A 13,740-nucleotide genomic window follows, 5' to 3' on the forward strand; every position below is an offset into this window, starting at 1 on the left:
ATTCTTAATAAAACACATAAACATACGAGTGAAGAGGACGACAGCTTGAATGGATGCTTATAGAAGTTGGGATAATTGTGCAAAAAGTCCTAAACCTATTGTACGATGGCTAATTCAATCATAAACTGTTCGATTTGGCCAATTTAGTCTTAAACCATTTAACGATTTTCCAATTTAGCTAAGAATGGCTAGAAATAAAGAACGTGGTAGTCTAGTCAATGCCGACAAGTGGCATGAACAAAGCTAACGTGGACAGTTTTTGCAATTTTTAAAATTTTCTCGATATTTTTAAATTTTTTTCTTTTTTTAAATTTTTATGATTTTTTTTGAATTTTTACAATCGTCTTTCTGGTCAAAATTGGCTGAAATGACTGCATTAGAAATCAAAAGGTTTGAAACTAAATTGATCAAATTAGAAAGTTTATAACTGAATTGCAACCATAAAATAAGTTTATGACTTTTAGATAATTTTCCCTATCTAGCCTCATAAATTTTTATATGGTGCCTTTCATTGGCAGAACTTGTTCACTAAATTAAGAAATTCTATTAACGTCGCAGAACAAAATTTGTATCTATAGATACATATCACTAGGGTCTCGAAATGGATCTGATCCAAATTCCAAAGTTAATTAGTCGAATCTCTAGCTGCTACATTTTTTTCACTTTCCTTGGAGGGTAAGCCACTCTCTTGAATGTTTAAATGTATCATATTAATCACTAGCTAATTAAGAATCATGTTCCCCACCAAAAAAAAAAAGTAATAAGAATCATGTATACAAGACAATTTTCCAATTACTTTTGTGTCGCAACCTATCCTCCCGCGGGTGCACCACCTAGGAGTTCGGCTAATGGATTATTAAGTCTAAGCATAACTCAGGCTCTCCCAAGCCCTACCAATTCGCGACTTAGGGTTTAAGTTCTTAATATGCAAATATTTTCATGCTGGAGTCGCCACTAATCTTTTTTCGGTGGGTCGATTAGAAACCCAAATAAAACATAGGGAGATATGTTTTATTTCTACGAACCAGAGATTTTGAGTTCGGGGATTTGGTTACACTAGATTCAATCTAACGCCCTTTCGATACCTTTTCTTTTCAAAAAAAATGTTTAAGCAAGCAGTCTTGATCCGTTTTATTACCTAGTTGCTAATATGTGGGGTGACCATGCAGGTGCCCAATCAACCAATTTAACACTCAATAAAGAAAGCAGTAAATAAATTACTAGCTTAGGAGAATAAACTACCTTTTAGCAAAGTAAACATCTGCATTGTTAGCTAAAAAATCACACAGATAGTCCTTTTATGATTTCTAATTAACAAGCACTTCACATGACGTATTTTTGGGTTTTTTTTATTTAAATGAAACTAACCTAAGTGCAATAACGTGCGAAATATGACATGCGATTAATTAGATCTAGCATGCAAACTATATGTCATGAGACGATATGATCTAACTCTAATGGTGGGAAAGTATATTTTTTGTATTTTTTATTGTTTAAATTCGGAATTTAAAAATGCCTAAATTAACATGCGATCTACCCTAGAAATTTTTTTTTTATTTATTCAAAAACAACTTCCTTTTTTTGGTATTTTTTATTAAAATTCGGAATTAAAAATTGCCCAAGTTAACATGCAATTTATTCTAGAGAAGATAATTTAATCTATCCTAAAGTGACTCTTTTTTTGGGGTATTTTTATGAAAATTCGAAATTCTAAAATAACATAAATAATCTATTAGGACTAGAATAACCCCTAATTTAAACTAGGAAATAAACTATCTTAATTCCCAATTTAAATTAAACAATTATCCTATCATCTAGATATATTCAGGATTCCCTAAACATGCAAAATTTCATTTTTAAATGCTAACTAATATTTTTTGGATTTTCTTTTATTTCAAAGATAAAGCAATAAAACAAAAGATAGCAATTGCATTCAAACAGCCCATGTAATCCACAAGATTTATTTATCATGTTCAAATTAGGAAAACGATTCGAGCTAACGATCATGTCTCTATAATTATAGATATCGATAGAAAGCCGACTATTTGAATTTGAAAGGCAAATAAGATATATTATCATATCCAAGTGATTGTGGATAAGATAATAATCTTTCGTACCGCCGTGAATCATATCTCAGGATTAAGGTCAGATAGTAGTCCAAGTACGTTGCTAAATTAGGAAAAACTCCTAATTTGTGATATTTTGAATATAACGGATATCGCACGCATTATCCCTAAAATATTTAACAATCCACAAAATATTCACAAAATATTTAAATTATCCAAATATCGGCAAATCAAATATTTTAATAAATATTCAGATAATTATCTTACCTAATTTGCGGATATTTCCAATTCAAACTCACGTTGGACTTGGGATTGCGAATTGGGATATGGTGATCGACGGAGGGCGCGGCGGCGAGGATGGTGGGAGCGATATGGTGGCGCTCCGGTCAATCTGCAGACTAGGAACACGGGCCATGATGGTGCAGGGATGCCACAGCCACGGAAGCAACGGGGAACACCGGGATAGATCGAGGACGGCACTGGATAGTAAGCTCCCGCTTGGCCAAGTATCGAACCAACAGGATTCGTCAGTCGGCTCTCGCGGTGGCACTTGGTCGGTCACACTCGACAAGGCGCCGGGATAGCGACGGCACTGCTGGGGGCGTCAAGTCCGGCTTGGTCGGACAGGCAGTGAAGACTGGTGAGTGACTCAGCGGCAGCATGAGCCAGCGGTCACCTGGCCCAGCGGCGACTGCAACGGTGGCGCGGGGCTGCAGCGAGTTCGTCAACAGGCTTTGGCTTATGCTTTATTAGTTAATTTTATTTTAATTCCCAATTGGCTGAATTAATTTGGGCTTTCCTCTAATTAAACTTAATGGAGGAAGACAAAGTGAGCTACCTGTTGGAATCTGACAACTTGACTTTGGTTAATTGCCTTTTAGGCTTAGATATCTCTCCATGGGAAGCCACTCCACTTATTACTTAATGCAAACTTCTACTAGCCCATTTACCTAATGTTCTTTTAGCCCATTGTAATAGGAAAGAAAATCAGGTGGTAGATTGGATTATTAAGACTCAAAGGTGCAAATCTTTGCCCTATAATTGGGTCTTTAACCCTCCCACAACCCTTTGGAACCTTATATGTGCTGAAGCTCATCTTGATGAAATGAAATGATCTTGTTTTGACCACCAAAAAAAAAACTTAATGGGCTAATTAAAGCTCAAATTAAGACAACCTAAGCCACTCTTACCCTTGAAATTTTCGGCCCTGTCTTGCTAGCTTGACCGAGTGTCACTCGATGTGCAAGTTAGGTACACGCGACTAATTTGAACTTAATTGCCACCGCCAATCCAATGCTGAATATAACTAAACTATATGATCCTAAACTATATGCTATGCAAATTTAATTTTAATATTTTTTTTAAGGGGTTAAAGTTTAATCCAAGATTTTCTATGTAATTAATCACTAAATGGTTAGTCAAAATTTAGGTGTCAACATTTTGCTTGTAGACTAGTCAATCAACTAGCTATCAAGAGATGTATCCCCTTGAATGACATCATACTCACCAGATTGTCAATATTTCCTAGCTTCTTCTTACCCTTCGCAGATATTATTATTATTATTATTATCATTATTATCATCATCAATTCGCATCTTAGGACTAGATTTGATTCAAGATTTAAATAATACATATTTATCATAAGAATCTGAAAACTAATCATAAGTGAGTCTATCAGTTCCCTATTGAATCTACCGATTCAAAATTGGCATTATCAATTTATAAGTTATTAAATTTTATCTTTCAAATGGAGTAGGTTTTATCCTATTTCATGTTGAGAAAAATTATCTAAAAAGTAATAAGCCTATTGCACTTTTAGCATTTCAGTCATAAACATTTTAATTGTGTCAATTGAGTTATAAACATTTTCACATTTTGCCAATTGAGATCATCCGGCTAATTTTGGCCAAAAATCATTGATATGGATGTTGGCCATCCTACGTGGCACACGCGGTATTGACATGGACAATTTTTTAATAATATCTTAATATTTATCGAATATTTTATTTAATATTTTATTTATTTTTCCTTTCTTTCTTTTCTTATATTTTCCTTCTTTACTTTTTTCTTTTCTTCCTTTTCTCTTTTTTTTCTATTCTCTTTTTCCCTTTTCCCTCTGTCGACCATCGTCGAGCCTCGTTAATGGCTGGCGGAGGTAACTAGCCTCAGGTGAAGGCCGCCCTCCCCGGCCTTTGGCAAAGGTAGCCTCGTCTGGACTAGCGAGAGCAGCCCTTGCAACCCACCTAGGAAAGTGCAGCCCTTACAGCCAGCCCAAGCAAGCGCAGCCCTTACAGCCAGCCCAAGCAAGCGCAGCCCTCGCTTGGGCTAGCAATAGCTGCCCTCGCCGGCCCCAGGCGAAGGTTTATCATCACCAACCCCAGCCGGGGCATCCCTCATCGACCATCAATGAGACGAGACCCAGCGATCTAGTTAATGGTCGGCGAAGGGAAAAGGGAATAAGGAAACAGAAAAAGAAAAGAAGAAAAAAGTAAAGGAGGAAAAGAGAAGAAAAGAAAAAAAAATAAAAAATAAAAAATTAATAAAAATGAAAAATATTAAAATATCATTAAAAATTGTCCACGTCAACGCCAGCCATATCACATAGGACCGCCGTCATCCATGTCAGTAATTTCTGGCCAAAATTGGCTAGATGGACTCAATTAGCAAAACATAAAAATATTTAGGATTTAATTGACACAATTAAAATGTTTAGGACTAAAATGGTAAAAGTGCAATAAATTTTGGACTTTTTGGACAATTTTCCTTTTCATGTTGTATTAGTATATTCTTTTTATAGCTTCTCAACAGTATGGATGATAATTTGTAAATTACAAACTGGTTGTAAATGATACGGTGGATGACCTTCCCATTTGCGTATAAATGTAATACTTCCAATTAAAATTATTATTTTTTGGTATAAGGAATATTATAAGATCAGTAAGTACCCAAGGATGTTCGCACCCAAACACAATAAAATCAGATATTGCCACATTACTGAGAGGGATATGAGCGAATTGTTGATTTGTTCTCACCATAGGGATTATGACATTTCCCAAGTAGATCGACTATAAATCAAGTATAATGTCTTACGTATAGAGGGAAAATGGAAACAATCTTATCACAGCTCGTCTCGAAAATATGACATGCATTCACCTATTCTTCTTTAATCCTAGCTAGCCCTCACGCATCGCGCTGCGAGCCTACATGATTGCTTTTGCTTTCTTTGAGAGTGCATAGACGAAGGATTAAGAATAGTGCTACATGAAGAATTAATACATTAATAAAAGAAGACGTTAAGATCCCTTGTTAGAACAAAGAGTAAAAAGATAAATAGATGCACATATATGCTGCTATCCTCTTGGTAAAAATGAACGTGAGCAATCAGTTAATAATGGTACAAGGTTGGCATTTGAGATCAACCTTCCTTGCTTGATTTTACTTAGCAAGACTCCTGAAAAAACTACATAAATGAATAAGCTGACATTTTACGATATGAAAGGTTGAGGGAAAAGTGTCAAAAAAGTCCTAAACATTTTGCATTTATGTCAATTGAGTCCTAAACCTTTTGATATAGTGTCAATTCAGTCCTTCCGGCTAATTTTAATTGGATTTTGCTGATGTGGACACCGGGCGACCTACGTGGCACGGCCGGTGCTGACGTGGATAATTTTTAATAATATTTTAATATATTTTGGATTTTTTATTAATTTTCTGATTTCTTTCTTTTTCTTTTTTTTTTCTCTTCTCCCTCCTTACTCCAGCCGGTCGCCGGTCCAGCCACCGGTGAGGCTCGCCCTCGCCAGATGGCCGCGAGGACGGCCTCGCCAGCCATGGGCGACGCTCACCCTCACCAGCGACGGCGAAAGCAAGCCTCGCACGGCTGGGCGAGGTGCGACCTCGCCAGATTCAACAAGGTCGGGCCTTGTCCAGTCGCTGGGGAGGGCGCCTAGCCATGGCCAATGCTCGCCCTCGCCGGCGAAGACGAAGTTGAGCCTCGTCCAGCCGCTGGCGAGGGCCGATCCGGTAAGGTCAAGCCTCGCCCATGGCCGACTGCCCTCGTCCAACCATGGCGAGGCTTGCCTTCGCCGTCGCTGGCGAGGGCGAGTGTCGCCCATGGCCAGTGAGGCCGCCTTCGCGGCCATTCAGTGAGGGCGATCCTCACCGGTGGTTAGCCACTGGTCGGTCGCCGGACCGGCGACCGGCTGGAGTAAGGAGGGAGAAAAGGAAAAACAAAAAACAAAAAAAAATCAGAAAATTAATAAAAATATTCAAAAAATATTAAAATATTATTTAAAATTTTCCACGTCAGGGCCGGTGCCACGTAGGCCGGCTAGCGTCCTCGTCAGCAAAATCCAACCAAAATTAGCCGGAAGAACTGAATTGGCACAAAGACAAAAGGTTTAGAACTCAATTGGCAAAAAAAAAAATTTAGGACTTAATTGGCACTAATACAAAAGGTTTAGGACTTTTCTGACACTTTTCCCTAAAGGTTGATGCTGAAGCAACTTATAAATGACATAGCAAAGAGGTGAATGTATTTACAATTTTCTGGTTTTGAGGAGTTAAAAGGTGAGGGGGACGTGCAATTCTGAGGGGAGCAGTTACGTTCATCCAAGGAGAAAAGCTTGGATGGATGCTCATAGAAGTTCCATCACCACATTCTCTCTTGAAGCTCTAGAATAGCCTCTTGAAGTTTAAATCCACTAGTACAGCATATATTTTGTAATTTTGCCTTTCATTGGCAGAACTTGTTCACTTGGGGGCTGATATGTCATGATATAATTTATTCCTTTTATTGACGTTGCACAAAAGAACTTCATTCTTGTACATCGCAGCAAAATCCTTTCCTCTTAAAAATGAACAGAAAATAGTGCACTTTCCATGTACGTGGTCCATGGTACATGAGCGTGCACTCTCTCTCTCTCTCTCTCTCTCTCTCTCTCTCTCTCTATGAGACAGCTCACGTCATGTTGCACCTCTGTGTGCCTCTCTAGCTCACGTACAAACAAGAAATATACTCTAGTTTGTAATACCCAGATAAAGTAAAAGAAAAAATTGACACATTCGGTCATTTATAGACAGGGCCGTCGTTGAATAGATATAAAGCTTGTGCGACTGGCCCCGCTTCCCATCCAAATGAAGTTGCCACCTTTTTAGAAGGTAGGAATAGAGGTGGTAAAATGGGTTTAAAAACCATATAAGTTCTTGATATTTACTCTAGCGTTACAAATTCGAAATCAACACGACTTGACACTTGTTAACCCTTTTTTTTATTATAAAAGGTTTACATTGAAACATTTGATAGCAACAAGAAACGATACAAATAATAAGGACAAGCAAAATGGCACAATACGAAGAAACAATACTAAAAGAAGAGAAAACTCAATCGAAATCGAAATGATGAGGATATTAGAAGAAAAACACACGCATATGAATATATTTATTTATTTTTTTGGGTCGAAAAATATATATTTATTTAAATACTAACAAAGATGATTCTTATTCCATCTAAAAGGTAGACATGTTAAACGAGTGGGTCGGGTCGGGTTTGGGTCGTGTCATAAATGGTCCAACCCAAATTGACCCATTAACCCGTTTATGATCCATTTATTTGTAATATAAATATCTCAACCCATACCCGACCCGACCCATATTAGTAAAACACTTCTATATTTAACTAAATATAGGAAAACTTGTTTCTTATGACTCTTTTTAAAAATTATGCTACTAAAACATTTTCATATAATACAAAGCTAGTGAACAATTTTTACAATTTTTTTTTAAATTGAGATTCTGTTTGTTTCGTGAAAAATGCAACATTTTTATAAAATATTTTCCATGAAGTCATTTTCCAAGAAAATAAAAAAATTTCTAGTGCTTGGCTGAAACTTGAAAATGAATTAGAAAATATTTTCCAACGTTTGGCATATAAAATCTGATTTGATTTTACTTCATGCAATCATTTTAATGATTTTAATATTTTTTTTAAAATTGATTTTTTAATTATTTTTATTTTTATTTTTTCTGTTTCCTTTATTTTTTGCCAGTGGCCGGCCACGACGACGGCCGGCTACGGACCACCAGCCTTAGGCGAGCCTCGAGGTCATCCAATTCCGACGAGTCGAGCCTCGCCGACCTCGGACGAGGCTCCACCTCACCAGATCCAGCGAGGTCGAGCTCGAGTCTCGCCAGATCAACAGGAGCCTCGCCACAAGCGGGCGAGGTCATGGAAGGACTATATTGGAATTTCGTGCTAAGATTTATGACTCAATTAACACAATTGAAAGATTTAGAAATGAATTGAAATTTGCACAATAGATTTATGACTTATTAGACAAGTTCTTATAGTGCAATTAATATATATATATATATATATATATGTTTGAATGTAATCTTAATTTTAATAAAGCAATTCGAAATTATATTGTCTTATGCATAGGGATCATCACATGTACTCAAAATTAAGACTAAAGAAGAACTAATATGTTCTATTACAAATAATTTATCATCCTCTTGGTGAGCGATTCTAATTTTTCATGTGCAACCAATTTGTGTGCCAAATGTGTACGCAAAATGACCTTCTAAAATAGGTACCTGAATCGAAAACTATCACAAAATGGGTAGGTAGCTAATGCTTAGGGGTGCAAGGCAACTTCCTTATCCCACTTCTCTTTCCCTCTTTCTGGTATCTAGCCAAGTCGCAGCTGGATTCCCTAGTTGCCAAAGACTTGGCATAAAACTTACCAATAATTCTTAGAGATTTTGAGAACTACCATAAAAGTTAACTTCTTTAACGTCATTCGTCAAATTTTTTCACAAAATCAAAATGAGATTGTGCAATGGTTCCCTTTTCGCATTTAGAGAAACGAAGTACTGTCTATCAATGTCACTTTTTTTTCACAAAAAGTCCCTTAAAGTTTTGATACATCATGTGAGTAAAAGTTCTCAATGTGTTTAGCATTGCCTAACGTTTCATGATTACCAAAAAAAAAAAAAAGATCAGTGAATAGATGGCATCTGCAAAGTGTAATTGTTTCAATTTCTAGACAACAGCTACAACAAAGTGGTCATTTTATTTCCTTTGATTAAGCTATACACAAGATATTAATCTTGATTTGTAGCTGATCTTATATGCAATTCTTATCCCAAAGTAAAAAATAAGAATAATAAAAGGCAATTTGGTAATTCTTGTGCCAGGATAAAAGGGAAAGAATATACAAGGTAATATGGCAATGCTTATCCCAGACTATAAAAGAAGGGGAAAAAGAGGCAATATAACAATTCTAATAGTAAAAAAGGAGAAAAAGAAAAAAGGGTAATATGGTTGTGGCAAGCTGGCAAAATCTGTTATCCTCAATTCTTCATCCATATATAGCTGAATGATGTTGATGTCGAAGCAACAATATCCCACCATGATGAATTCATCAGCTAAGCTCATATTTATTTATTCTTGTTGCTTACTAGTTGTGTGGGAGATGTTTGGGGCAAGACATATGTTGAGATCGATAACAATTTGCCGGGTGGAGTTACTCTAACAGTCCATTGCAAATCCAAGGAGGATGATCTTGAAGTCCAAATATAACGAGCAAATGGAAATTCTCCTTCCAACCCAATTTCTTTGGGACGACATTATTCTTTTGCAGCTTTGCATGGCCGGGTCAACTTAAGCGGTTTGATATATATGTGCAAAAAAGAGACCAACATCAATGCTCCTTGTGTGTCGGGTAGATCTCACCCAATGGTCCTTGTAGGTTCAACAAGAACACTGGAGACTTTGATATTTGTTTTCCATGGAATCCTTCGACGCAATTAGGGAGGAAACCTCTCGTCTAAATGTATAGGAGAGAAAGATGATGTTGTGAATTGCTTCATTACAATTTAGATGGAATAAGGACCATCTCAATTCTCTTTTAAAAATTCATATACACACTTATATTCATCATGTAGATTTCGATTAGCATCTACTTTTATAGCTTTGTCTCTTCATTTTGTGTCTTTCAATTTGTACTTAGGGTTAATACCACAAAAAACTCCAAATTGATACACTTATGATGAATTTATTCCAAATTAATTTTTGGGTCACCAATAATCCCAAACCAGTACACTTATGACAAATTTACTCCAAATTGATATGAATTTCCACATGGATGTACCATGTCAATTGAGTTACTATCATGTGTCATCCAGCTCAACTTTTTCAAGTAAAATTTGACGGAAGCTAATGGAGAGTAAATATGTCACAAGTGTACCAACTTAGGGTTTTTTGTGACCCAAAAATTAGTTTGGAGTAAATTTATCACAAGTATAGCAGTTTGATTTTTTTGTGACCCAAAAATTAATTTGCGGTAAATTTATCGCAGATGTACTAATTTATGATTTTTTATGGGAGAGAAAGATGATGTTGTGAATTGCTTCATTACAATTTAGATGGAATAAGGACCATCTCAATTCTCTTTTAAAAATTCATATACACACTTATATTCATCATGTAGATTTCGATTAGCATCTACTTTATAGCTTTGTCTCTTCATTTTGTGTCTTTCAATTTGTACTTAGGGTTAATACCACAAAAAACTCCAAATTGATACACTTGTGATAAATTTATTCCAAATTAATTTTTGGGTCACCAATAATCCCAAACCAGTACACTTATGACAAATTTACTCCAAATTGATATGAATTTCCACATGGATGTGCCATGTCAATTGAGTTACTATCATGTGTCATCTAGCTCAACTTTTTCAAGTAAAATTTGACGGAAGCTAATAGAGAGTAAATATGTCACAAGTGTACCAACTTAGGGTTTTTTGTGACCCAAAAATTAGTTTGGAGTATATTTGTCACAAGTATAGGAGTTTGATTTTTTTGTGACCCAAAAATTAATTTGCGGTAAATTTGTCGCAGATGTACTAATTTATGATTTTTTTTGTGCTATTAACCCGTGTACTTATTATTGATTTCATCTATTATCACTATCGAAACGTCTCAATGTTAATCTTTTTTAACAAATAAAAAGGTTGATAAGTGCCAGGCTATGTCGGTGTCGAACTTGTAACATTGATATCATATCAAGAACTACCGCTCTTGAGGTCGTAAGTACGTAAAACAAAATTCATTTTGAAAAATCTGGCAAAATATGAGAGCGTTGAATCGAGGGACACATTTTTGAGTTGACGATATATGGGCCATTAATATGAGAGGGATCCTAAAAGCAATAAGAGATTTGCGATGGACCGTAAAGGTGTGGGCCATGTGAGAGTAATAGTTACTTTCTTAATCTTGACTTTTAATAATGTTTCTATTCAACCTGTAAAAGCCAATAAGTGTAGGCTATATTTGTCGAAATCCGAAATGATGCTATACACCTAATTTGTGTGACCCAATTGTGCATAAATGACTTTCTACAAAGGTTACCTTAATCCAAAACAACACAAAATGGCTAGTTAGGGACTACAGTAGGGGTGCGAGACAACTTCTTTCCACTTCTCTTTCCCTCTCTTTTTGGCATCCAGCCAGATGTGCGGTTGGATTCCCCAGTTGCCAATGATTTGGCCTAGAACTTATCAATAATTCTGGAGATATCCAAAACTACCATAAAATGTATTTATTAATGATCATTTGGTCAATGTTTTTCATGAAATCAATATGATTTTGTGTAATGGATCCCTTTCCGCGTTTAAATTAGCCAATTACTGTCTATCAATCTCACTTTTTTCAACCGAAAAAAGTCCCTTCAAGTTTTGATACATCAAGCTAGTATTTCCTAGCCTTTTCTGATTAGAAAAAATATCGTGAAATGCGTCTGCGAAGTACAATTGTTTCCTTTTCTAGACAATAGCGATAATAAAGTTGCTCTAGTGTTCTCTCCTTTAATTAAGCAATACAGAAGATATTATACTTGATTTGTAACTGATCTTATGTGGCAATTATTATCCCAAAGTAAGAAATAAAAAAATAAAAGGTAATGCGGTTGTGACAAGGTGGCCAGATAAGGATTTTTTCCACTCTCCATCCCTTTTTTGGTAAGAATTCCCAAATTACCTTTTGTTTTTCCATATTGCCTTTTATTATTTGTTCCTTTTCACTTTGTAATAAGAATTGCCATGTTCCCTTTTATTTTAGTTAATTCCATGAATTGAAGCCGCACGATGGAGCAGCAAGATCCCTATATGCAAGACAGTATGTGTTGTAATTTTGCCATCTAAGTACTACTACCTTTCGTGTATTTCTACTTATCCAAATTCGGAAATTGATTTCCGAATCTCTAATCCTTTCCTCTACAGGGGTCATCTGTCAGGACTTTCTCTCTCAGTTCCAAAGAATCTCAGAAAACTTTGTCACTTTCTCTATAGGGTAATCAACTTTCTAAGATTTTTACATGTTTCTTCTTAGTCATTAGCTAAACAAGAATAGTGTACACAAGACAATTTTTCATTTACTTTTAGTTGTAGATTAATCAGTCAACTAGCTAATAAGAAATGTTTCTCTTTGACATTATACTCATTAGATTATCATTATTTGCGGTCCCTGTTGTACCCTTCACCGATATTGTTCTTAATATCTTATAATTCTCAATTCCAACTTACATTCAATTTAAGTCAAGATTTAAATAATGCGTATCCATCAAGCGAATCTACGCAATATCATATTTTTATGTATCTATCGATTCATCGTTGAATCTGCTGCTTCAATATCGATTTTACCAATTTATCAATTATTTTATTTTACCTGTCAAATGGAGTAGGTTTCAACCTATTTCATGGTGTATTGCTATATTCATTTTATGTCTTCGCAACAATATAGATAATGATATACAAATTACTAAACGGTTGGGAATGATATGGCACATGACCTTTTCTATGTTAGGCTTAACGTGTTCTTGAAATTGTGTTATCTTTGCCTATGGACACCCTTCTCCACTGCTTTCAAATTGCGGTAAAAGCCTCTCCTTCGCCTCCGCCGCCACCGGACCTTCCTTCCCTTTAAATTCTGCCAAGGTCAACAGCCCTTTGTCTTGTGGTGATCGGAGATGTTACATGTGGAGCGATCCTGAGTAAGGCCCCATTAGAGAGCATATGCGAACTGTCCTCAATGCTTGAAGCAAACGTCACTCCTCTTGTCCAATGCCCCTTTTCCATCACCGAGCAAGAGAGCTCGAAACCATATATTTCACCCTCCGACTCCTACAGGTATAATGGTAATGACACAACCATCCTTCTTCCTGAAGAATACATCCTCAAATGCAAACCAACATATTATGTTATCAAAATATATATCAATCTATATATATGATAAGATAATGAGTTGTTTATAGAAATAGAGTTTCTGTAATCCATTAAAACGGATGCATACATCCCCAACTCAACTAAACCTAACAAAAAACACCAGACATATATCCAACTACCTTAACTCTTACCCAAAATTCAACTACCAAAGTTCCTCGTCAATATCACTTGTCCTACTTGCCGCTAGCTTATGTACCTGAAAAAGATTTGGAATGAATGGGGTGAGCAATTATAGCTTAGTGGATAGTAGATATCTCTTCAAACCGTATTGAGCATCCACTATGCATAACCATAAACTAGTCCTGGATACACAATAATGCCAAATCCAGTATGTAACATACATATAATATCATAAAAAACAGTTATACCTTTTTCAATTGTGATTTTGT

Source organism: Syzygium oleosum, unplaced genomic scaffold, assembly GCF_021117445.2.
Source record: "Syzygium oleosum isolate NSW1041296 unplaced genomic scaffold, Sole_v2.1 Sole_v2.02, whole genome shotgun sequence".
Classification (NCBI taxonomy): domain Eukaryota; kingdom Viridiplantae; phylum Streptophyta; class Magnoliopsida; order Myrtales; family Myrtaceae; genus Syzygium; species Syzygium oleosum.